This window comes from Drosophila subobscura, unplaced genomic scaffold (assembly GCF_008121235.1).
Source record: "Drosophila subobscura isolate 14011-0131.10 unplaced genomic scaffold, UCBerk_Dsub_1.0 Contig_3, whole genome shotgun sequence".
NCBI classification, from domain to species: domain Eukaryota; kingdom Metazoa; phylum Arthropoda; class Insecta; order Diptera; family Drosophilidae; genus Drosophila; species Drosophila subobscura.
This window is the reverse complement of record NW_023269844.1, coordinates 5,404-19,563: the sequence shown is the minus strand read 5'-3', so window position 1 is coordinate 19,563 and position 14,160 is coordinate 5,404. Positions and strand designations below refer to the sequence as shown.

Below are 14,160 nucleotides of genomic sequence, written 5' to 3'. Positions count from 1 at the left end.
TATATGAAACATATGTTCATTTATTGTGTTTTTAAATGTTTATCAACTTTTGACTTGTATTTGTATCATAGTGTTCAATTCGTATTTATGCATATATATATATGCAAAGTCTCTTTATCCCGAATTTTAAAGTATTTGATATGAACTTTCTAAGTTATTGCCACTTATATCATATAAGATCCTCTTTATTGTGTGTTATCTGAATTTTTCTTATATTTTCCAACTATATATGAAACATATGTTCATTTATTGTGTTTTTAAATGTTTATCAACTTTTGACTTGTATTTGTATCATAGTGTTCAATTCGTTTTTATGCATATATGTATATGCAAAGTCTCTTTATCCCGTATTTTAAAGTATTTGATATGAACTTTCTAAGTTATTGCCACTTATATCATATAAGATCCTCTTTATTGTGTGTTATCTGAATTTTTCTAAGTATAAATGAAACATACTTTCATAACTATATTATAAGTACATCATTTGTTTCTTATAGAAACAATTTCTTTATAGCTTTAAATATGTACGTATATTCATACTAACATATATGCTATTTAATTTTTTACCAAACATTTTCAATCATATGATTTTAAAGTGTTCTGCATGCATATGAGTGTAATTTTTTCTCAAAATGGAAGTAGTATTAAGTCATAATACAATCCATGTTGAAAAAAAAATTTTAGAATATATCCCTGTATATATATATATAGGTATAATTATATATTTATATAAATATATTAAAATACTTGTTATATATATATAAAGAATACATTCTGTATATCGAATCATCAAGCAAAGGATAAGCTTCAGTGGATCGCAGTATGGCAGCTGCTCAACCACTTACAACACCTTGCCTGTTACAAAAGTCGTTTACAATTGATTCTAGGCTTTGTCATTGTATTAAATAATGTTTTTATATGTAACTAGCGCGGCACCAGGTGATCAATGATCCTCCCGATTTACTATGTTACAAATTACATTGGCATCACATCCATTGTCGTTTGTAAAATAAATTACAAACTTTTAATGGTTTAGTTTAGAAGCCATACAATGCAAATTGCCCCTTATTTATCATTGCAGTCCAGCACGGATACGACCTTAGAGGCGTTCAGGCATAATCCAACGGACGTAGCGTCATACCACTGTTCGCTCGAACAAGTATTGTGCCATTGGTCCGTACCTGCGGTTCCTCCTCGTACTACGCAGGAATGCTGTCGCAACAACGTTTTGTCATTAGTAGGGTAAAACTAACCTGTCTCACGACGGTCTAAACCCAGCTCACGTTCCCTTGCATGGGTGAACAATCCAACGCTTGGTGAATTTTGCTTCACAATGATAGGAAGAGCCGACATCGAAGGATCAAAAAGCGACGTCGCTATGAACGCTTGGCCGCCACAAGCCAGTTATCCCTATGGTAACTTTTCTGACACCTCTTGTTAAAAACTCTTTAAACCAAAAGGATCGATAGGCCGAGCTTTTGCTGTCCCTGTGTGTACTGAACACCGAGATCAAGTCAGCATTTGCCCTTTTGCTCTATGTGTGTGGTTTCTGTCCGCACTGAGCTGGCCTTGGGACACCTCCGTTATTATTTGAGAGATGTACCGCCCCAGTCAAACTCCCTACCTGGCAATGTCCTTGAATTGGATCATACCTGAGTAATTGGAGTTATACCAAATTTTCAAATTGAAAACACATAAATGCATCTTCTCATTAAAGAATTTGTTTGCGATTATATAACAAACTCGTGATACTTTGATCAAGAAGCTTGCATCAAAACCCAATACCATAAGATATAATAAATATATCCGTATAATGGCTAGGAAATGATACACGTTCCATTTAATCAAGTAAGTAAGGAAACAATAAGAGTAGTGGTATTTCATTGTCGATACCAAACCGAAATCTGATATCTCCCACTTATTCTACACCTCTTATGTCTCCTTACACTGCCAGATTAGAGTCAAGCTCAAAAGGGTCTTCTTTCCCCGCTAATTATTCCAAGCCCGTTCCCTTGGCTGTGGTTTCGCTAGATAGTAGATAGACACATATGTCATCTGATCTCTCAGCCCTTATTTAACGTGGCGGTTCCTCAGGAAGGGATTTCAACCACGGTGTTGGGTGCCCAGGATAAGAAGCTATAGCAAATACATAGCGACTCAGCCTGGTACCAAATTCGAAAGTATACTAGTCGGGCATACTTTCCTCCTTTGGTGAGGAGCGAAGTGTATCTATCACTTCTACCGATCTATGGGTCACGGCGCCCGGTTGAGAACGCAACACCACGTCGAGCCTGAAGGCTCTGCCCGCGTAACATTTGGGCTACCACAGCCACCACGATACTCCCACTAGGGGCCGACCTCAATGCACAGCCTTGGACCGCTGATACAACCCGTGGTACCGAACTTTAGGGCTCAGTTGACCCTCCCCTTTTAGCCCCGACTGGCTCGGATAGGGTACCCTTGAAGGGGACTTACCGAGTCCGGGGCTCTCAGCCCGCTTGTCGCCGATGGATCCAGCAGTTGTAGTCGTCTGGAAAACGCCTCTCCGCGTACCTATCCAGAAACTGCATCCTCTCCTGTGAAGCCACCACTTCCGAGAAAGTCCATTCGCCATCAGTAAGCTGCATTCCGAGTCCATCGAGGTCTCGCAAATCCGCATAGAGGGGACAAACACATAAAATGTGTTGCCAATCCTCGCGCTCTGCGCCGCATAGACATGCAGGCGTGTCGCTCCGGTTTATCTTATGCAGAAATGCATTGAGTGATCCATGACCAGTCAGCAGGAACCCTGCGCGCAGCGTGAAGCCAAACCTTCGCTCGCTGTAGACGAAGCTTACGTTCGGGATGAAGCGGTGCGTCACCCGGCCTGGGGAGTCACCGTCATCCCATCTGCGTTGCCACTCGCTCAGCATGCATTCGTCCAGTCGCGCCATCTTCTGCTTCCAGCTTTGATTTGCCAAATCTTCGCCGTATAGCCAATCACTCTCCTCCAGCGGGTAGCCACGCTTTAGCTTGAATCTGATTGCCAGGTGTCTGGCGACCAGATCAAACGGGGGGGCTCCAGCAAGTACTTGCAGTGCCATGGTGGACACTGTACGGCATACCGGTAGGCATCCAATCAGGATGATCCTTTGGCACGCAAGCAGGTGCCTCCTGGCAACTGTCTGCGTCGTCGTCGCGACAGACCAAACCGCGGCACCAAATAGCGCGCAGGGCACCATGAGTCCGGCATATATTGTCCGCTTTGCGCGGGGACTGAGACCCCAGTCGGTCCGCATTACGCGTGACAATGCCCCTACGACTCCGGTCAGCTTACCTCGCAAGCCCATGATGTGCGGGATGAAGTTCAACCGCTCGCTGACCGTGATGCCGAGGTACCGATATTCGCGCTTATATGGCAGGCTTGCTCCTGCAAACCGTACCAATGGCGGCCGTAGAAGTTTGCCCTTGAGCAGCATGATCGCAGTCTTGCTAGTTGAGACGGCAACGCCGACATCAACTCCCCAAGCGCCTACGATGGACATCAGGTCTTCTCCTTTTCGCTCGAGCTCTGTACGGGCGTTTCCCTCGATGAGGAGGAGCAGGTCGTCGGCATACGCGCTGAGCGCGCCATATGGCTCCAAGCGCTGGAGCAGCACGTCCATCAAGATGTTCCATATGAATGGACCACTTATGGACCCCTGTGGGCAACCCTCTTGTCACCGGAACAGTGGCTACTCCATGCCTGCTGACAATGCTCGCACTCCGGCCGGAGAAGAAGCTTCGCCACAAGCCTGCCTCACGGCAGCCCAGCTCTAGGAGACGACGTAGCGCAGCATTCCACTCAACGTTGTCGAAGGCTCCCTTGAAAATCCACGAAGATTCCGAGCACGTATTTCGCCCGACTGGCTGAAACCGTGCTCACGACGTGCTTCCAAGCATCCTCCACACAGCGTCCTTCGCGAAATCCAAATTGCCATCTGCAGCCATCCGGTATGGTGTCCTTCAGACGATTCACCATGATTCCCTCTAGTACTTTTCCCAGCACTGGCAATAGACATATACCCCGATATGAAGCAGGATCCGTCCTGTCCTTATCGGGCCCCTTCAAGAGTGGAACCACCCAAGGGTGCTTCCATTCCGCAGGGAAATATCCTGTCTCCAGGCAGCGGGAGTACAACGCTGTCATTTGCTGAGGGATGGCACGCCACACTGCCTTGCAAATGGAACCTGTGATGCCGTCCATGCCGGGAGAGCGTCTGCTCTTCAACCTGGCGACGCAAGCATCAACCTCAGAAGCTCTGAGGGCCGGTGGAGCTTCGGACGGTATGGCAATGTGCGCATTCGACTCCGCAACAGGGAAAAAGTTGCGGAGGAGCACACTTGCACAGTCGCTCCATGTTGCGACCGGCCCACCATCCGTCTGAAGGCATCCAATCTCCGTGCTCTTTTTGCGGCCTCGGCAAATCCTGTAGACGTGCCCCCATGGATCGTCTCTGTTGTCTCCCACGAAACGTCGCCAGTTGTCTTCCTTTGTCCTCAGGATGAGCTTCTTGTATTGCGCTGAGGAGATCCTCAGTTCAACCACAAGTTGCTCTGCTTCGTCGGTCTCGTGCCGACGCGCGTCCTGCAGCCGCCGCCTCAGTCTCCTGACCTCTCGGCGTTTGGGTGTGTAGTTCGGCAGTCCACCAAACTATCTTCCTTGCGGCTCTCGGCGTGCTGCGTCCCAGCACTCTGTCGCACACACTGTGCACTACAGAGCGCAATGCAGACACTTGGTCGTCCAACGGCGATTCGGCGATGTTCTCCGTCCATTCGGATGTCTCCCTTACCACTTCGTCCTCAAAAAAAATCGCCAGCGCGCATTGGAAAGCTTCCAGGACGGCACAGGAGCAAAGCTCTCAACTGTGTCGGTCGGATCACGCGTCACCTCAACATGGATCATGTTGTGGTCGCTGGTGTCCCATTCCCTCACTTTCCAGTCGTATGTGGCCCACATGGTCGCTGCCTCATTGGCGATTGTTACATCGATGTCGCTGTGGCGGTTGTTGCGGTTGTCGAATGTAAAAACACCCGACTGGCTTCGTTGAGCACGCCGGCTCGGTTCTCGGTAATCCACTCAGACAGCAGCTCGCCCCGTGCATAGCTAGCTTGTCCCCGAGCATGCTCGGAGAGTTTGCTAAACCACGCTGGGGATACTGCGTTCGCGTCGAGCCCAAAGATGACAGGCGTGCGGCTGGCCAGCAGCAGCACCGCATCTAGATACCTGAGGTACGGGGCCAAGTCGGTGTTGAATTGGCAGTACACGGAGCATAGGATGATTGAGCCAAATCTTCCTTGCACTCTAACGCATACCCATGTTCGGTGGTAAGGGGATCTATTGGCATGCAGATGGCGTCCGGTTCGTCAACGATGATGGCAGCTTTCGGTTTATCCTCACGAAGGGGGCGGTCGTGGAAAACTCGCATTCCCGAAGGAAGGCCAGTAATCCGCCCCGCTCCATCGACATACGGCTCCTGGACCAGTGCGAACAGATGGCCAGAGCTGCGCATGATGGATCCGAGTTCCACCACAGCTGCTCGGCCGCGGCCACAGTTTGCTTGGATGAAGCTAAACATTTAATGTCTAGCTTGCACCCTCGCCAATACCGCTGCATATATCGGGCAAGCCGCTGACAGCATGGAGTGTGCTGACGGGAAGCCCTTAAAGCGGCAATTCCTGCAGTCCACAGGGTTGGGGCACCGCGCAACGTTGTGGCCGCCCTGTCCGCACCGATGGCACACGTTCTCCTTAAGGCGGCACTGGGACACCTTGTGGTCGAAACCAGCACACCTGTGGCAGGCGTATGTCCGGACCATGGAACGGCAGCGGCATCTAAACCACTTAATGTACACGCAGTCGCGTAGTACCTCCTGTGCCTTCTGATCGACCTCTAGCGTCACGTTGACCGTGGCGCCGTCGGTGACCGACCAGGGTTTACTGCCCAGGTGAACCGTCTTCCTGAATTCCGCGGCCGTCATGAATTCCTCCAGGTTCTTCGAGAAGAGCTCCTCCATGAAATCCTCAGGCGTGATGGACGTGTCTACGTCGTACACCACGACTTGGGGCCTGGTCTCCGGGCGCTTCTTAACGTCCAGCCCTGCTTCCTGGAACTTGGCGCTGTCCACCACCTTCCTGAGCTCGCTCACTGAAGGCGTGCGAATGATCGCACCTCCACTCTTCAGTTCGCGAACTTCGTGCACTCTGACTCCAAGTTTGGGCACCACGTCCTTCTTGACACGCTCGACCAACTGCTTCCCAGTCTCCTCCGGGTTCCTGCTCTTGATAAGAGCCGACCAGGTTTCGCGGGGCTTGGCAATCGGCGGGACAGCAGCGCTCGGTGCCGGCAGGCCTGGGAAGGCTGCCACATACGCAGCGGTGGGGGAGCAGCGGTGGTGTGGGAAGCGGTGGCGGCAGCAGTGGCGGCAGCGGCGGCGGCAGCGGCAGCTGGCCTCTGTGGAGGCGGCATACGTGCCCTCTCCTCCAGGCGCACCTTGTCCCCAGCCAGTGCCATGACGAGCTCGTCGTACCTGTTGGTAGCGACGAGAACGGCCATGGACGCTTCGGCGGACATACCTCCCTTGAGGACTGCCTCGTTCACCGACATCCGTATGGCGGACAACTCGGCGGTAACAGCTGAATACCCAGCCGCGACAATAGTCGTGGCAGGGCATGTGGCAGCAGCAGTGGTGGCAGCGGCAGCGGCAGCGGCAGCGGCAGCGGCAGCGGCAGCGGCAGCGGCAGCAGCAGGTGGTGGCAGCGGCGGTGGCAGCAGGGGGCTCAAAAGGGAGCGACGACGGCGGCGGCGATCTGACCGCTGGGATCGGCGTCTCTTCAGACATCCCTATTCCAAGGGCGATCTTTTTCGCCCCCTTCTCGGCTTCCTTTTTGGTCGGATCCTTCGGCCGGCGTTTTTTTTTGGGCGGGAACGCTCGACATCGAGCTCGCGCCAACGCTAGACAAGCTAACGTCGCTGGCGTCCGCCTCGGAGCCCACTTCCATTTTTACGCCCTCTTTTGGCGGTCTCGAGCACTAAGCGCAAGCACAAGCACAGCCACAAGCGGAGACACGAACCGACCCGAGTTTCGCACCAAAGTTCGAACGAAAGCTACGAACGAAAGCTTCGACCAAAAAGCTTTGAGCGAAAGCTTCGACCAAAAAGCTTTGAACGAAAGCTTCGACCAGATGTTTTTCAGCTAAAGCCACGTGGCTTTCTTTTGCGTGTCTTTATTAGCAAATATTAATTTGCTAATATATGCGTCAATTCGGCTCCAAATTTTATGAAATTTGGAGTGGCAAACGCGGATCACACACGGCAAGATTAATAAACACTTTCCACAGGGGAAAACACACTCTATCGTACTGAAAACCGACGGCAAGGCGGAACGCTTAAAAACACGTCTGCTTCCAATAGCAGTCAGAGAGCAACTGAGTAGATAGGGGGACAGTAGGAATCTCGTTAATCCATTCATGCGCGTCACTAATTAGATGACGAGGCATTTGGCTACCTTAAAGAGAGTCATAGTTACTACCCCCGCCGTTGACCCGCGCTTACTTGAATTTCTTCACTTTGACATTCAGAGCACTGGGCAGAAATCACATTGTGTCAACACCCGCTAGGGCCATCACAATGCTTTGTTTTAATTAGACAGTCGGATTCCCCAAGTCCGTGCCAGTTCTGAATTGATTGTTAATTGATAATCGTTATAATTAATAAGAACTAATTGGTTTTACCCAATTAGTATTCTTAAAAATTTTAGCAAGAAAGTTCCACAATTGGCTACGTAACTAAACTATCCGGGGAACAAGTAACTACCATAAATGATAGAAACTCTATTTACCCAGAACGAGCACATAAACCATGTTATTGTTTCCCAATCAAGCCCGACTATCTCAATCTTCAGAGCCAATCCTTATCCCGAAGTTACGGATCTAATTTGCCGACTTCCCTTACCTACATTATTCTATCGACTAGAGACTCTTCACCTTGGAGACCAGCTGCGGATATTGGTACGGCCTGTTGAGAAGTTTGCGTGTCCCCACCATAAATTTTCAAGGTCCGAGGAGAAAATATCGACACAACAGTATATGTCATGCTCTTCTAGCCCATCTACCATATCTCTCTGCGAAAGACTTCCATGGTAGTACGGCTATAAAACAGAAAAGAAAACTCTTCCGATATCTCTCGACGGCTTCTTTATGGTCGTTCCTGTTGCCAGGATGAGCACGAGGCCCATATTTAATAACAAACGGATACTCAACAGGTTACGGAATTGGAACCGTATTCCCTTTCGTTCAAAATTATTCAAGTGTTTCAAAAAATCATTAAAGATTTGACAATATATGCTTACTGATTTTTTTACTTGAAAATTTTCGGCTTTCGCCTTGAACTTAGGACCGACTAACTCGTGATCAACCACTGTTCACACGAAACCCTTCTCCACTTCAGTCCTCCAAGGTCTCATTCGATTATTTGCTACTACCACCAAGATCTGTGCCAATGGCAGCTCCATGCAGGCTTACGCCAAACACTTCTACGCTTACCATTGTACCTTCCTACTCACTAAAGTTTCAAAATTTATATCACAAGTAATATAAATCATCTACTTTAGCGGTAATGTATAGGTATACAACTTAAGCGCCATCCATTTTAAGGGCTAGTTGCTTCGGCAGGTGAGTTGTTACACACTCCTTAGCGGATTTCGACTTCCATGATCACCGTCCTGCTGTTTTAAGCAACCAACGCCTTTCATGGTTTCTGCATGAGTTGTTAATTTGGGCACCGTAACATTACGTTTGGTTCATCCCACAGCGCCAGTTCTGCTTACCAAAAGTGGCCCACTGGGCACATTATATCATAACCTTAAACTTCATATCAAGAAAGTTAAGGTTCTTACCCATTTAAAGTTTGAGAATAGGTTAAGATCGTTTCGACCCTAAGGCCTCTAATCATTCGCTTTACCAGATAAGATTATTTTATATAACATTAAAATGCACCAGCTATCCTGAGGGAAACTTCGGAAGGAACCAGCTACTAGAGGTTCGATTGGTCGATTGGTCTTTCGCCCCTATACTCAATTCTGACAATCGATTTGCACGTCAGAACTGTTTCGGTCTTCCATCAGGGTTTCCCCTGACTTCAACCTGATCAAGTATAGTTCACCATCTTTCGGGTCACAGCATATATGCTCAAGGTACGTTCCAGTTAGAGGCATAAATAATATAAATATTATTATACATAACTATATAGAACGCCCCGGGATTGTGTTAATTATCTATAAATAGTTAAAAAACTAATCCCATTATTAGTCAAGTTAATTACGCTATTAGGTTTATCTCCCAATAACTTGCACATATGTTAGACTCCTTGGTCCGTGTTTCAAGACGGGTCCCGAAGGTATCCTGAATCTTTCGCATTGTTAATCATACAAATGCTTATAATAAACACAAATATCGATGATAATTATGCCATTATATAATTTCGGAAAATTAACGCACTGTATTAATTTTAATTTATCAACACTTTATCAAATTAATGACATTTATTCTATGTTAAAATGCAAGCATAATAATTTGAATAAACTATAAGCCATATTTTATGATAAATTTGGTATATGCTAATAGATTACAATGTCCTTATATGGAAAAAAAAAACACTATTATTATAATATTGTTAAAATATTACAACTTTAATGATGAATTTTCCATAACGGATATTCAGGTTCATCGGGCTTAACCTCTAAGCAGTTTCACGTACTGTTTAACTCTCTATTCAGAGTTCTTTTCAACTTTCCCTCACGGTACTTGTTTACTATCGGTCTCATGGTTATATTTAGTTTTAGATGGAGTTTACCACCCACTTAGTGCTGCACTATCAAGCAACACGACTCTTTGGAAACATCATCTAATAATCATTAACGTTATACGGGCCTGGCACCCTCTATGGGTAAATGGCCTCATTTAAGAAGGACTTAAATCGTTAATTTCTCATACTAGAATATTGACGCTCCATACACTGCATCTCACATTTTGCCATATAGACAAAGTGACTTAGTGCTGAACTGATTTCTTTTCGCTCGCCGCTACTAAGAAAATCCTGGTTAGTTTCTTTTCCTCCCCTAATTAATATGCTTAAATTCAGGGGTAGTCCCATATGAGTTGAGGTTGTATATACATATATTAAAATTAATTAATAATACTAATACAATATTATTATATATATAGCACGTTCTCATAATGAAATCATTAAAATGTCCGTATTTTATAACAAACACCACGAAGAATATTTCATATTTATTTTTACAACAACATTCCTTTCAAACCGTTAATAAGAGGCAATTCTAGATGAAAAAAAAAAAAATAATTTTTTTGCTAGACATTCCTCAGTATTTTTTGATCCAAGAAGGAAAAAAAATAATATATTTTCTTCGTTATTCTCACACAAATATATACAACAATGAGAGATAATGCATTTCCATTTAATATCAATATTATGAATATATTTGTACATAAGTGTACATATATCCAATAATATACAATATATGCTTGAAAATTTCGTAAAATTTTCAAACAACTTATTTAGCATAGTCTTACAACCCTCAACCATATGTAGTCCAAGCAGCACTATAAAATTAATTAAAGTACATAACAGCATGGACTGCGATATGCGTTCAAAATGTCGATGTTCATGTGTCCTGCAGTTCACACGATGACGCACAGTTTGCTGCGTTCTTCATCGACCCATGAGCCGAGTGATCCACCGCTTAGAGTGATTAAAATTTGTTTGTTATTACATTTGTCAGATATGTTTTTATTGAAAGAAATTAAAAATACACCATTTTACTGGCATATATCAATTCCTTCAATAAAATTGTATTTTTATCCTAAAAGAATGTTGCGAAATGTCTTAGTTTTATATAAACGATATCTTACCATATTTATGAATATAAATAATATGTAATTTGACAATGTTTGATAAATATCAATTTATATAAAAGAATTAACCTGAACACAGGTACAACATTGTACTTTTTTTAGTTGTTTGCATTAACCAATGTATGCCCATAGCTCTGATGGACAATACATATGCGCAACGCGTGCATATTATGGGCCATATGCACACAGATTTTATAAATCAATATATTGTAATATATCATCAATATGTAATTTTAATATTAAATGCTATACACATATAACCAAGTCATATGTATATTAGCTACTACTATATGAGTATATTGACAACATCATTAAAAAAAAATACATATAAGATTTACAACTGAATATATTTATTTTACAATTATGATTTTATAAAAACATTGTTTGGTAAATTGGCAATATATTTTTTTTTTTTTTTGAAACATACAATAATGATCCTTCCGCAGGTTCACCTACGGAAACCTTGTTACGACTTTTACTTCCTCTAAATAATCAAGTTCGGTCAACTTTTGCGAAACAACCGTAACACGCAAGGCGTCACAGTGATCACGTCCGGAGACCTCACTAAATAATTCAATCGGTAGTAGCGACGGGCGGTGTGTACAAAGGGCAGGGACGTAATCAATGCGAGTTAATGACTCACACTTACTGGGAATTCCAAGTTCATGTGAACAGTTTCAGTTCACAATCCCAAGCATGAAAGTGGTTCAGCGGTTTACCCGGACCTCTCGGTCTAGGAAATACACGTTGATACTTTCATTGTAGCGCGCGTGCAGCCCAGGACATCTAAGGGCATCACAGACCTGTTATTGCTCAATCTCATTATTGCTAGACGCAATTTGTCCATTTAAGAAGCTAGTGTCCTTATAATGGGACAAACCAACAGGTACGGCTCCACTTATATAAACACATTCAAACACAATAAACATTTTACTGCCACCATGAATGAAGGCTATATAAGCTTCAACACCATAATCCTGAAGATATCTATTTAATATATTTGAGTCTCGTTCGTTATCGGAATTAACCAGACAAATCACTCCACGAACTAAGAACGGCCATGCACCACCACCCATAGATTCGAGAAAGAGCTATCAATCTGTCTTAACACTTATGTTCGGACCTGGTAAGTTTTCCCGTGTTGAGTCAAATTAAGCCGCAGGCTCCACTCCTGGTGGTGCCCTTCCGTCAATTCCTTTAAGTTTCAGCTTTGCAACCATACTTCCCCGGAGCCCAAAAAGCTTTGGTTTCCCGGGAAGCGACTGAGAGAGCCATAAAAGTAGCTACACCCAATTGCTAGCTGGCATCGTTTATGGTTAGAACTAGGGCGGTATCTGATCGCCTTCGAACCTCTAACTTTCGTTCTTGATTAATGAAAACATCTTTGGCAAATGCTTTCGCTTAAGTTAGTCTTACGACGGTCCAAGAATTTCACCTCTCGCGTCGTAATACTAATGCCCCCAAACTGCTTCTATTAATCATTACCTCTTGATCTGAAAACCAATGAAAGCAGAACAGAGGTCTTATTTCATTATCCCATGCACAGAATATTCAGGCATTTGAAGCCTGCTTTAAGCACTCTAATTTGTTCAAAGTAATTGTACCGGCCCACAATAACACTCGATGAAGAGCACTAATGCAGGTTTTTAAATAGGAGGAATATATAAAAAAATACAAGTACTTAATTATATATAAGAACTCCACCGGTAATACGCTTACATACATAAAGGTATAGTACTAACCACAATTGTAAGTTGCACTACCCGTATGAAGCACAAGTTCAACTACGAACGTTTTAACCGCAACAACTTTAATATACGCTATTGGAGCTGGAATTACCGCGGCTGCTGGCACCAGACTTGCCCTCCAATTGGTCCTTGTTAAAGGATTTAAAGTGTACTCATTCCAATTACAGGGCCTCGGATATGAGTCCTGTATTGTTATTTTTCGTCACTACCTCCCCGAGCTGGGAGTGGGTAATTTACGCGCCTGCTGCCTTCCTTAGATGTGGTAGCCGTTTCTCAGGCTCCCTCTCCGGAATCGAACCCTGATTCCCCGTTACCCGTTGCAACCATGGTAGTCCTAGATACTACCATCAAAAGTTGATAGGGCAGACATTTGAAAGATCTGTCGTCGGTACAAGACCATACGATCTGCATGTTATCTAGAGTTCAACCAATGTAACGATCTTGCGATCGCTTGGTTTTAGCCTAATAAAAAGCACGTCCCATAAGGTCCGTGTTTTAATTGCATGTATTAGCTCTAGAATTACCACAGTTATCCAAGTAACTGTTAACGATCTAAGGAACCATAACTGATATAATGAGCCTTTTGCGGTTTCACTTTTAATTCGTGTGTACTTAGACATGCATGGCTTAATCTTTGAGACAAGCATATAACTACTGGCAGGATCAACCAGAATAATGTTTTCGTTTTATGCGCATATGCACACATATGTAAATATTTGACAACTCGATATACTTTTGAATAAAAAAGTACAATAATACATAGTTTTTTTTTTTCAACAGTTCATGAGAATTTGTTAAACGAATGTGGCCATTTTTATATAGCATTCAGATTCGCCATTTTCTCTATATATTTATATTTTTTATATATTTAACATAATTTTATTTTACAATATATTAATGAGAAAACTTTCTCATTTGTTTAATATTTACAACAGCATATTAAATATATCCATATAAAATATATACATTTTTTTTTCGTTCAATATCTTTTTGTTTGCACTTAATATAATATCACACGTATATTCGCCTAAACCAAAATAAATTGAGTTTTGGCATTGTATTTTGACAACAAATTTAAAATTTATCCAATATCGTATGCGTTTTTTTTTGATATACATTAAATAAAACCAAGCACATGAGTTCATGTAGAATGGATTTTGATATATTGGCAATATTTGAATTTGCATATAAATCTCTTTGATTATATGCTGGTACATTGGTGAAATGGTTCTCATACAATCATAAATCGTATGATACCATTTCCAGATATTCACGATAATAATTCGAAACTAAACTGATATGGACTAAAGAAAATGTAAAATATATCTTGACTTTATATATCTTGACAAGTTTCATTATACTATCTTAAGATCAATTTGTCGCAGCTAAGCAATTTATATTAAAGAACTTTTAAGCAACAAATATCACACAATAACACCACTATGGGTATAATGACAAC

The 14,160-nt window shown here is 43.6% G+C and overlaps 2 non-coding genes and 1 pseudogene across 2 annotated transcripts; all 3 read right to left on the bottom strand.

The window, feature by feature from the left end:
* Window positions 1-781: 781 nt before the first annotated feature.
* Window positions 782-10,185, bottom strand: LOC117903026 (annotated as a pseudogene).
* A 425-nt stretch (window positions 10,186-10,610) lies between these two features.
* On the bottom strand, window positions 10,611-10,789 carry LOC117903023. Its single transcript, XR_004649470.1, has one exon. It is a non-coding gene; the product is annotated as a 5.8S ribosomal RNA (ribosomal RNA).
* Window positions 10,790-11,382: 593 nt separating this feature from the next.
* Window positions 11,383-13,375, bottom strand: LOC117903025. Its single transcript, XR_004649471.1, has one exon. It is a non-coding gene; the product is annotated as a small subunit ribosomal RNA (ribosomal RNA).
* Window positions 13,376-14,160: the final 785 nt, after the last annotated feature.